Here is a 12,813-nt window from a genome sequence, read left to right as displayed (position 1 = left end):
ACAGCTTTGTCGTGAGGGACTGTATCTGGTGTAATAGGTTCTGATTCTAATATGTTTCATTTGACTCCATCTTCTCTCTTTCTTCTGCAGAAATATTTAGATTCATCTGTGCACAGTTCAGAAAGCAGAATGGGCAGAAGGCAAATACAATTTTGATGCCAAATACAGCATTATTTCCACATGGCAAGGGGAGAGAATTCACAGAGAGAAAACATATTCTTCAAACACTGGACAGGAGAAGCATGTTGCCAGACAGAAAATAGATTCCTGCCTGGATAGGATGGAGGAAATTGGAAAGAAATGTCTGCAGATTTCTAAAATAGAGAACACTTTCTCTGCTTTCGCAAGCAACGGGCAAAGGCACGGAAGGAAAATCATGAGAAACATCTAGAAAGAGAAAACCATGCCCAACATTCCAAATTGTTTTCCATATACAAATTACAGACAAGATGAAATAGAGATAAGCTTGAGTAATTCCAAGACTCCTAGGCCTCGCCCTAATTAAATTTCCTTAGCTTTGACCTTTGAGGATCTGGGAGCTTTTAATGGCAACAATTTACCAGGACCTCTCAAAAAAGAAAGGAAAGCTCTTTCTAAATTCATAACAAATGTTTGAGAATTAAATCGTCTACTTTCTCTGCTAACAAAAGGCAGAGTATGCTTGTCTTTGAACTTTCTACTCTTTTACGGAGTTTAGTCTCCTTCTGTAAGCCATAGTCTGCCTTCAGGTGTCCCATACTATAGTAGCTTAATGAATATAGATCCCTGGTGAAATACAAAAATTCATTTGTGTTGGAATATAGCTCTAGTTGGGAATTTGGAGGAAGGATACTAGCAAATAACACCGGCAAATACAGAAAAAAAAAGATAGAAAAGAGACAGTCTAGATTTGTAAATCCCATCTGCACTTGTCAAGCTTGAGCTTGAGTCATGCCTTATGACATATTTTTACTCAGTTGAGAAATTCTGAGTTCCAAAGTAGGGGTCTCAAATTTATGCAAGGGGGACGTTTGCCACCATCATTCAATCACCTCCCACCACTCCACTCCCCTAACACATAGGGATTACAATTCGAGATGAGATTTGCATAGGGACACAGAGCCAAACTATTCCACTTTTTAACCTGAACAATGAGAGCATAAAAAATTATCAGTTGTTAAGGAAAAAAAAGTAACCTTTTAACTAGGGTATTGTAAGAAAGGTTTCAGAAAGAAGTACACATCCATCACCTCCAAAAATTTCCATGTTCTTTTGTGAAGTTTTTTTTTCTTTTGATGAGAACACTTAATGTAAGATTTATTCTCTCTCTCTGTATGTGTGTGTGTGTGTATATATATATTATATATAATATATAATATATTATATATATTATATATTATATATAATATATTATATATAATATATAATATATAATATATATATTTTATATATTATATATATTATATATATTTTATATATATATTATATATATTATATATATATTTTATATATATAATATATATATATATTTTTTGAGATGAAGTCTCACTCTGCCTCCCAGATTGGAATGCAATGGCAACATCTCAGCTCACTGCAGCCTCTGCCTCCCGGGTTCAAGCGATTCTCCTGTCTCCTCCTCCAGAGTAGGTGGGACTACAGGCATGCACCAGCACACCAGCTAATTTTTTGTATTTTCAGTAGAGACGGGGTTTCACCATGTTGGCCAGGGTGGTCTTGAACTCCTGAACTCAGGTGATCCATCCACCTCGGCCTCCCAAAGTGCTAGGATTACAGACGTGACCCACCATGCCCGTGCTGAACATATTTTAAAGTACTCAACACTCTATTGTTAACTGTTGGCACTATATCATACAGAGATCTCTAGAATTTATTCAACTTGAATCTTAGTCCACTCCTGCTGGTATAAAAACATACCAGAAACAGGGAGTTTATAAATAGCAGAAATTCATTTCAGACATTTCTTGAGGCTGGGTAGTCCCAGATCAAAGTATTGGCAGATACAGTGTCTAGTGAGGGTCTCTCTCTGCTTCCAAGATGGTGTTTTGTTGCTGTGTCTTCACATGGCAGAAGGTGGAATGGCAAAGGAGAGGAACAGCTCCATTATATATCTTTTTTTTTCTTTTCTTTTAGACAGAGTCTCGCTCTGTCGCCCAGGCTGGAGTGCAGTGACACAATCTCGGCTCACTGAAACTTCCGCCTCCGGAGTTTACGCCATTCTCCTGCCTCAGCCTCCTGAGTAGCTGGGACTACAGGTGCCCGCGACCATGCCTGGCTAATATATATATTATATATTATAATTATCTAATATATATAATTATAATGATATTATATTATTATAATTATCTAATATATATAATTATAATGATATTATATCATTATAATTATATAATATATATAATTATAATGATATTATATCATTATAATTATATAATATATAATATATATTACAATTATATAATATTATATCTTTATATATAAATGTATATATTATATATATTTATATATTATTTATTATATAGAAATATTTATATATTTATATCAATATATATTATATTATATATAAATATATTTATATATAAATATAAATATTTATATATAAAAATATATATCTTATATATTACAATTATATAATATTATATCTAATATATCTAATATATAATTATAATATATATAATTATATATATTATATTATTCTATATAATATATTCTATATATTCTATATATATAATATATATAATATATAATTATCTAATATATAATGTATGTTATAATTATATAATCTATAATAGATTACAATTATATAATATATAATATGTAATACATTATAATTATACAATATATAATATATTATGATTATATAATATATTATATATTAGAATATATAATATATAATATATTATATTATATTATAATTAGATAATAATAATATATGATAATTATATAATAATATATGATAATTATATAATTATATATGATAATTATATAATAATAATATATGATAATTATATAATAATATATGATAATTATATAATAATAATATATGATAATTATATAACAATATATTATAATTTTATAATAATAATATAATTATATAACAATATAGTATAATTTTATAATAATAATATATTATAATTATATAACAATATTATAATTTTATAATAATAATACATTATAATTATATAATATCTTATATATTATAATTAAATAATAATAATATATTATAATTATATTATAATATATTACAATTACATTTAATATATATTTAAGAATTTAATAATTATTATATAATTATATATATATATATATATTTGTATTTTTAGTAAAGACGGGGTTTCACCGTTTTAGCCAGGATGGTCTCGATCTCCTGACCTTGTGATCAGCCCGCCTCGGCCTCCTAAAGTACTGGGATTACAGGCATAATCCACCACGCCCGGCCCATGACATATCTTTTATAAGGTCATTAATCCCATTTATGAAGGCAGAGTAAGCCCCTCTACAGATCCCACCTATTAATACTATTGGTTTGGAGATTATGTTTCAACATATAAATTTTGGGAGGGCATTATTCATACCATGGCATCTTATATAATAGATATTTTATATTCACTGAAGAATAATTGCCCACTTCCTCCTCCCCAGCCCCTGACAACCACCATTCTATTCTCTCCTTCTATGAGTTTAACTATTTTAGATATTTTATATAAGTGGAATCATACAGTATTTGTCCTCCTTTGCTTGGCTCATTTCACTTAGCATAACACCCTCCAGTTTCATACATGCTGACACAAATGGTAGGATAAGGCACAAATGGCAGGCTGAGTAATGTTATGTTGTAGGTGGCATATTTTCTTTATCCATCTATCTATTGATGGACATTTGGTTTGTTTCTGTATCTTGGATATTAAAGATAGTCCTGGAACAAAAATAATGTGGCAATGAACATTGATGTATATCTCTTCCAGATCCTAATTGCAATTTTTGGATGTATACTCAGAAACAAGGTTGCTGGATAGAATGGTGTTTCTATTTTAACTTTCTGAGGAACCTTTATAATGTTTATTATAGTGACTGCACCATCCTACATTCCCACCAACACTGTGTATATAAGTGATACAATTTCTCCAAATGCTTGCACCACTTGCAATTTTTTTTTTTTTTTTTTGAGATGAAATCTTGATCTTGTCACACAGGCTGGAGTACAGTGACATGATCTCAGCTCACTGCCTCCTCCACCGCCCGAGTTCAAGCGATTCTCCTATCTCACCCTAACGAGAAGCTGGGATTACAGGTGCCAGCCACCAGGTCCGGCTAATCTTTGTATTTTTAGTAGAGATGGGGTTTCACCATGTTGGCCAGGCTGGTCTCGAACTCCTGACCTCAGGTGATCTGCCAGCCTTGGCCTCCCAAAGTGTACCACTTGTCTTTTTTCTTTCATTATAGGCATCCTAGCAAATGTGAGTTTTGATTGGAATTTCCTGATTAGTGATGTTGAGAAGCTTTTCATGTAACTGTTGGCCATTTGTAAATGTCCTTGGGGAAAGGTCTATCTATATCTTTTGCCTAATTTTTAATCAGGTTTCATTTTGTTTTGTTTTCTGCTATTGAGGTGTAGGAGAGTCTTATGTATTATAAATATTAACTCCTCATTAAATGTATGGTTTCCAAAGATTGTCTCCCATTCCACAGAATAGCTTTTAACTTTGTTGCTTGTTTCCAGTCTTGTGCAGAAGCTTTTTAATTTAATGCAGCCTCACTTGTCCATATTTGTGCTTGTTGCCTGTGCTTTTGTGTCAAATCCAAGAAATTATTGTCAAGATCAACGTCAAGAATTTTCCCCTATGTTTTTTCAAGGAGCTTTACAGTTCCAGGTCTTCCAGTTAAGTCTTTACTGCATTTTGAGTTAATTTTTGTGTATGGTATAAGATAGGCATCCTATTTATTCTTTTGCATGTGGGTATCCAGTTTTTCCAATACCATTTGTGGATCACACTTCCTTTCCCCATTGTGTGTTCTTGGCATCCTTGTAAAAGATTAGTTTGTCATATGTACATGGAATTATTTCTGGGCTCTCTCTTCTATTGATATAGATGTCTATATTTATAGCATTGCATGCATATGCATATGTCCAAACTCATCAAGATATATACATTAAATGTGTAAAGTTTTTTGTATAGCAATTATACCTCAATAAAGCAAAAAAACGAATTTAACACTTCTTACATAAGTGAGGAGCATTCTACATTAAATCAAATGTCATTCCTGGCCATAGTTACATATGTGTGTATATATATTATATAATATATGTATATACACATATATTGTATATATAATATATATATATATCCTATATGTATATTAATGTTCAAAGCTTGAGAAATCTATTCCACAATGTTAGAAGTCAGACTTATTAAGCTACTCTTTGACATTATGGTTGGAGCTCTGAAAATTACCTTTTTCTTCATACCAGCTGACTTTATAATTGAGAAAGGAGTTTTATAATTAAGAAATGAGTCACAGGAAGGAATCAAGGAAGAGAAAAGACTTGCTCCATCCTGTTTGTTTGCTTTCCTCAAATGTTTGCCACATAAATTGCCCTTCGTCCAGGTAGAAGTTATTAATTACCACCTCCAACTTTTCTCTGATACTCCCAGAAATGACATCTTCAATCCCATTGCGTCTATTATTCTCATTTCTTTTTTCCATTAATGTATATTATATTCTCACGTTAACCTCTATGTTTTGACATATCTAACTTCTTTTCTACTTTTGGATAGGACCTGGCTGGGGCTCAGCATATGGTCCAGGAGTAGCCACAGAAATAGATCCTTAGACATGATATTTAGTAATTTATTTGCAGGTATCTTTAGTCTTCATGTTAGTTACAGACAGTGAGAAGTAAGATAACCACAACTATGGACATGTAGTGGCATTATGAATAATTAATTCTGAAGCAAACATTTTAGAGAATCCATTGATTATTTCACTTGTCTATTATGTTAAGAATGATTGCTAGGACTGTGAGACATGGTGGCTTCTTCAGTTCACCCCAGAAAACTTAAAAATCAGGAACCCTCCCTCTCCAGCAGGAAAATTGTAATTAGGAGGAAACATGAAGAGAATTGCTGTAGTTTTTTAAACTTATTTTTATTAACCTGATTAACAGATAAAAGCATTTGTCTTCTTTGTGAAAATGTATAAATACAATTATTTGTGTACTTTTCTGTACGTCTTTCATATTTCAATAACATTCCAAAAAATAGGATATAAGACTAAATTGAAAAAGTTCCCATTGATCGTGGTGAGAACGATTGGAGAATAAAAAAGATAAATCAGTAATGAATCGAAAATATGTAATTAAATAAACATTTACTTGAATCCGGGAGAAGAGATACAAAAAATAAGTGACAAAAGTTTGTTCTTTGCAGTAATAAACCAGTTAATTTTTATTAAACCAGTGTATTTTTATACAACAAATGATGGCATTTTTGAAAATCATCATATTTTAAACGCAATTTAATTATTAGTTCAAGCAAAGAATATCAAGAAATGCTAAGTTGTGTGAATGGTTGAGGAACAAGTTATTTACATGGTGTCAAAGAATAATCCAGTATTTTGTTTTTTCACTACAAATTGAAAAATATATTCATAATAATGTAATCTGTCTCTTCCTTAACTCAGTGCTCAAATTTGCCATCACTAATATGGGCAGCCTGACATGAATACTGTACAGCAGGAATTAAGCAGTATCAGTAATGCAGTATCTTTGCAGAAATTATTGACCAGAATATAGAAAAAAAGAAAATTTAATTCTCAAAACAAGACACTCTAAGATACTCTTCAAGGTAACTGGCCTGGACTCTTTGCCTTTAATGTTATGAAGAACACAGAGAAGTAATGGAAATTATTTAGATTGGGGAAGACTAAAGACCTGTAACAGAAAAACGCAAGGAATGAAAATGGATTAAAAAATTAAAAGATAAAGGAAATTGTGCAGCCAACTAGGAAATTTGAGAATAGATATTTTGCTTGATTATGTCATTGCACCACTGTTTACTTTTGTAGGTAATTGATGGTCATTTGGTTGTATTTTCATAGGAGCTAATACCCTTTACTTCTGAGAGGTGGAGGGTGAAGTATTTTGGAGTATGAGGTTCTGATGTCTGCAGTGATCTGCCAGAAAGATATAGACCAGTGAAACAAGTTTGGCAAGGTTTTAACCATTTATTCATTCGTGTGAAGGATGTATGTGTGTTTGTTGTTATTCTTTTAACTTTTCTGTACATTTGGATTGTAATGAAGAAAAATAAATAATTTAATTAAAAATACGAACACTCGAATTTTACAATTTTTATCCTCTCTCAGAACTTTTAAATTTCATTTGTATTAAGGAAAATTATTCAATGCAAAAGATTACCTTAAGATGCAATACTTTGCCTTCACAACTTTCTCAGTGATTTCATACTTTATGTCATCCTAACACAAATGCGTGTACTTCACAGATAAATACCAACTCAAAATTCTTCATAAAAAGACAAATGAATGTAAAGAAATTAAAACTAGATATAAAATAGAAAACGTCAGGTTCTTTTATTAATTTTAACCAGTTGATAAACATATAAATGCTTATATTTTAAAAACGCATATATATGCTACAAAGCTTAATATTTATCTTCTTTATTCACTTCATTCTTTTCTAACATTGTGACAATGTTAAAATCTTTCTTTACAAAAAGTTTGTTATAAATATATGAATTAATTGATTTAGCATTTAGACAATTCTAGCAATAGTCAATTAATATCTTAGTTCCAGATTTATCAAAAGTCCACAATGGTTTAGAAAAAATATAGAAAGAAATGTTTTTCAAGGTTGAACTGACTATACAAGGTAAGAACTTAAATGACATATATTTATAGTTTTGAAGGTATTAATGAATATTTCAAGAAGTCACTCTGACATCTAAACACAAGCATTTTACATATGATGGACAGTATTACAATGGGCAAACAGAATTTAAAAATATATATATTGGATACTTTTCTTTGTAAACAAAGTAAAATTAACTGTTTATTAAAAATATTTTGGTTTTAGGTAGTATTTAGTAACTCATATGACCATCAATCACACTATAACCATGAAATCAAGCCCAACTAGCTCAGTCGGTAGAGCATGGGACTCTTAATCCCAGGGTCGTGGGTTCAAGCCCCACATTGGGCACCAGATGAAGGGATGGCCTGCCCCTCCACACCTGTGGGTATTTCTAGTCAGGTGGGATGAGAGACTGAGAAAAGAAATAAGACACAGAGACAAAGTATAGAGAAACAACAGTGGGCCCAGGGGCTGCATACCAAGGACCTGCACTGGCACTGGTCTCTGAGATCCCTCAGTTTTTATTGATTATTATCTTCATTATTTCAGCAAAAAGGAATGTAGTAGGAAGGCAAGGTGATAATAAGGAGAAGGTCAGCAACAAACATGTGAGCAATAGAATCTACATCATAATAAAGTTCAAGGGAAGGTACTATGACTGGACGTGCATGTAAGCCAGATTTATGTTTCTCTCCACCAAAACATCTCAGGGGAGTAAAGAATAATAAAGTAGCAATGCTGCAAACATGTCTCACCTCCCACCATAGTGTGTCCGGAATTGGTGGGTTCTTGGTCTCACTGACTTCAAGAATGAAGCCGTGGACCCTCGTGGTGAGTATTACAGCTCTTAAGGTGGCGCGTCTGGAGTTTGTTCCTTCTGATGTTCGGATGTGTTTGGAGTTTCTTCCTTCTGGTGGGTTCGTGGTCTCGCTGGCTCAGGAGTGAAGCTGCAGACCTTCATGGTAAGTGTTACAGCTCTTAAGGCGGCTCGTCTGGAGTTGTTCCTTTCTCCCGGTGGGCTCGTGGTCTCGCTGGCTTCAGGAGTGAAGCTGCAGACTTTCGCGGTGAGTGTTACAGCTCATAAAAGCAGTGTGGACCCAAAGAGTGAGCAGCAGCAAGATTTATTGTAAAGAGCGAAAGAACAAGGCTTCCACAGTGTGGAAGGGGACCCGAGTGGGTTGCCAATGCTGGCTCGGGCAGCCTGCTTTTATTCTCTTATCTGGCCCCACCCACATCCTGCTGATTGGTAGAGCCAAGTGGCCTGTTTTGACAGGGTGCTGATTGGTACGTTTACAATCCCTGAGCTAGATACAAAGGTTCTCCACATCCCCATCAGATTAGTTAGATACAGAGTTTTGACACACAGGTTCTCCAAGGCCCCACCAGAGCAGCTAGATACAGACTGTCGATTGGTGCACTTATAAACCCTGAGCTAGACACAGGGTGCTGATTGGTGTGTTTACAAACCTTGAGCTAGATACAGAGCACCAATTGGTGTATTTACAATCCCTGAGCTAGACATAAAGGTTCTCCGAGGCCCCACTACAGCAGCTACATACAGAGTACTGATTGGTGCACTCACAAACCTTGAGCTAAACACAGGGTGCTGATTGGTGTGTTTACAAACCTTGAGCTAGACATAAAGACTCTACAAGTCCCCACCAGACTCAGGAGCCCAGCTGGCTTCACCCAGTGGATCCTGCACCAGGGCCACAGGTGGAGCTGCCTGTCAGTCCTGCACAATGTGCTCGCACTCTTCAGCCGTTGGGTGGTCGACGGGACTGGGCGCCATGGAGCAGGGGGTGGCGCTCGATGGGGAGGCTCGGGTGGCACAGGAGCCCATGGAGGGGGTGGGAGGCTCAGGCATGGCAGGCTGCAGGTCCGGAGCCCTGCCCTGCGGGAAGACAGCTAAGGCCCGGTGAGAAATCGAGTGCAGCGCCAGTGGGCCGGCACTGCTGGGGAACCCAGTACACCCTCCTCAGCCACTGGCCCGGGTGCTAAGCTCCTCACTGCCCAGGGCCGGCAGGGCCAGCCGGCTGCTCTGAGTGCGGGGCCCACCAAGCCCACGCCCACTTGGAACTCCAGCTGGCCCAGAAGCACCACACGCAGCCCGGGTTCCCGCTTGCACCTCTCCCTCCACACCTCCCTGCAAGCTGAGGGAGCTGGCTCTGGCCTTGGCCAGCCCAGAAAGGGGCTCCCACAGTGCAGCAGTGGGCTGAAGGGCTCCTCAAGTGCTGCCAAAGTGGGAGCCCACGCAGAGGAGGTGCCGGGAGCAAGGGAGGGCTCTGAGGACTGACAGCACGCTGTCACCTCTCAATAGGGTGGTTTTACTCTGATCTCAGAATTGAACAAATGTACAGTCGGGTTTTATACCGAGACATTCAGTTCCCAGGGGCAAGCAGGAGACAGTGGCCTTCCTCTATCTCAACTGCAAGAGGCTTTCCTCTTTTACTAAAGAGGAAAGACCCTTTACAGGTGTCAGGCTGGGGGACGGTAAGTTTTTTCTCATCCCATGAGGCCATATTTCAGACTATCACATGGGGAGAAACCTTGGACAATACCCTGCTTTCAAGGGCAGAGGTCCCTGTGACTTCCCGCAGTGCATTGTGCCCCTGGTTTATTGAGACTAGAGAATGGCGATGACTTTTACCAAGTATACTGCTTGTAAACATTTTGTTAACAAGGCACATCCTGCACAGCCTTAGATCCCTTAAACCTTGATTTCATGCAACACGTTTTTGTGAGCTCCAGGTTGGGTCAAAGTGGCTGGGGCAAAGCTACAAATTAACAGCATCTCAGCAACGCAATTATTTAAAGTACAGGTCTTTTTCAAAATGGAGTCTCTTATGTCTTCCCTTTCTACATAGACCCAGTAACAGTCTGGTCTCTCTTTCTTTTCCCTACAATATAGGTTACCAAATCAGAGCTATCTCTTTCCTTTCACAGAACTAAACATTTACAAATTTAAGTAAAGTAAATTATAGAAACATAATTCCCCTTTATAGGAGATAAGAGTCCCTTTGCTATTTTCATTTTGGGAGCATAATGGAAAGAGTTCTGAATGCACAAGGGAAAAAGAAACCAGATGAAGTTTTATGAAACTTGTAATGGCCATGCATAGGCTAAGTGGTGAATTAGAATCTTGAGGATTCCCAGTTACCAAGTGATCCTCCTTCTAATTACCAACAGTAACTCTGATATTCTTCTTTGAGTAAATACAGACAGCATGTCAATAGCTGAGAACCTGTTAGTAAAGACAAAATAGTTCTCCAAAATGTGCAGTGGACTTCTCAGATATAAGGCAACAGCCCAAACCACAGGACAGGGCAGGAGAGCTGAGACATAGCACCAAACGAAAGTGGCTTATCCTGAGTGTCAGGCAACAGCCTGCTAAAGGCCAAGAATAGGGAACTGTAGTAAAAACAAAATATTTGAGCAACTTAAAAAGAAGGACAGGAGTGGAGCATAAACAATATACGCACACCCAAATATCTGGCAGTGGATTAAAAATCAAAGTGAAATCTTCCATAGTAGAAAAAAATCATATCAGAGTAAGAGTCCTGAGATTCCATTCCTGTTAGAGGGAAGGTCTTAATAATTCTCCTAAAATATTGGTAGTAGGCTAAATCTAACTATAGCTGTAAAAAGGCCAGATACAACTAAGCTGCTGACTAGATATCAATCATACAATCTAGTAGTCTGTTAGAATATGGAGTATGACAGTTTCTGGAAGTCATATTATTAGTATCAACCTTTAGTGTTTCTTTTTATAGACACTGACCTACATATAACTAAGATTGTGAAATTTGAAAGAAGCACAAAAATATAACCCATAATCAAAAGAGAAAAGGATCAATAGAAGAATATTTTGAAATAATCAAACCAAACATTTAAAATAACTATGCAAAATATTAGATAACTGATCTATTGGAAAGTTACATGTATAAACAGATGACAATTTTTAACACATAAAATGAAGCTATAAAAAGCAAATGGGAATGTTAGAACTGAAAAATGAAATAATGTTAATAAAAATATTTGTCATTGAAATTCACAGTGAATTAGATTCAATAGAAAAATGTATCATTCAAATTAAAGCCAGTCTATAAATTATCTATAATTGAAGAGTAAAACAAAAAAATAACAAAATAAAATGATAAGAAACAATAAAAAATTAACAGAATATGCAAGACCTGTGGAAAATGTAAAATGGTTTAGCATGCATGTAACTGGAATCCCAGGTGGAAAGCAATGAAAAAACTGAGCATAAGACTCATTTGAGGAAACAGTAGCCAAGAATTTTCCCAAAATATTGTAGTGCCTTAACAGTGAGATCTAAGATGCTCGGTCTATCCCAATCAGGATAAATGCATAGAAAACTGAACTAGGCATATTATAGTCAAAGGACTGTACACTAAATAAAGGAAGAAATCATAAAAACTGCTGGGCTCTTGGGAAATGGCACACTTTAAAAAATCAAATAAGCAAAATGACACTGAAATCTTACTAGAATAAAATAGAGAAAGAAGACAAAGGAGATAATGGAATAACATATTTAAAGTGCTGAGGACAAAGTAAACTATAAACCTGAAATGTTATATCTAGAAAAAACATATTTCAGAAAGAAGGCAAAATAAATAGATATTTAAAAATAATTTTTAAAGATATAATTTAATTTTTCTCTGGCAAAGTTGCATTGCAATAATTGATAAAGTAGGTTTTCATTCTGAAGTTATATAATATGAAATCCAAATGTGTAGAGAGAAATACCACAAGTGGTAAACATATGAATAAGGATAACTTATCTGGTCATCAAAAGAAAAAGTGAATTGATAAAACACACTGATAGAAAATAATTATTGTATACATATATGAAAAAACATTCATGTCCAAAATGTGCAAGTACCCCTAGAAAGAACAAGGGAATTTAATAGATAAATATGCAG

General features: G+C 35.1%; 1 non-coding gene across 1 annotated transcript; it reads left to right on the top strand.

Annotated features, from left to right (window-relative positions):
* Positions 1–8,142: 8,142 nt before the first annotated feature.
* TRNAK-CUU (transfer RNA lysine (anticodon CUU)) lies at positions 8,143–8,215 on the top strand. The gene has a single exon. It is a non-coding gene; the product is annotated as a tRNA-Lys (tRNA).
* The last annotated feature ends 4,598 nt before the right edge of the window (positions 8,216–12,813 follow it).

This window comes from Pongo pygmaeus, chromosome 4, assembly GCF_028885625.2.
Source record: "Pongo pygmaeus isolate AG05252 chromosome 4, NHGRI_mPonPyg2-v2.0_pri, whole genome shotgun sequence".
Classification (NCBI taxonomy): Eukaryota; Metazoa; Chordata; class Mammalia; order Primates; family Hominidae; genus Pongo; species Pongo pygmaeus.
Note: the sequence above shows the minus strand (reverse complement) of the source record. Positions and strands in the feature narration are given on the sequence as shown.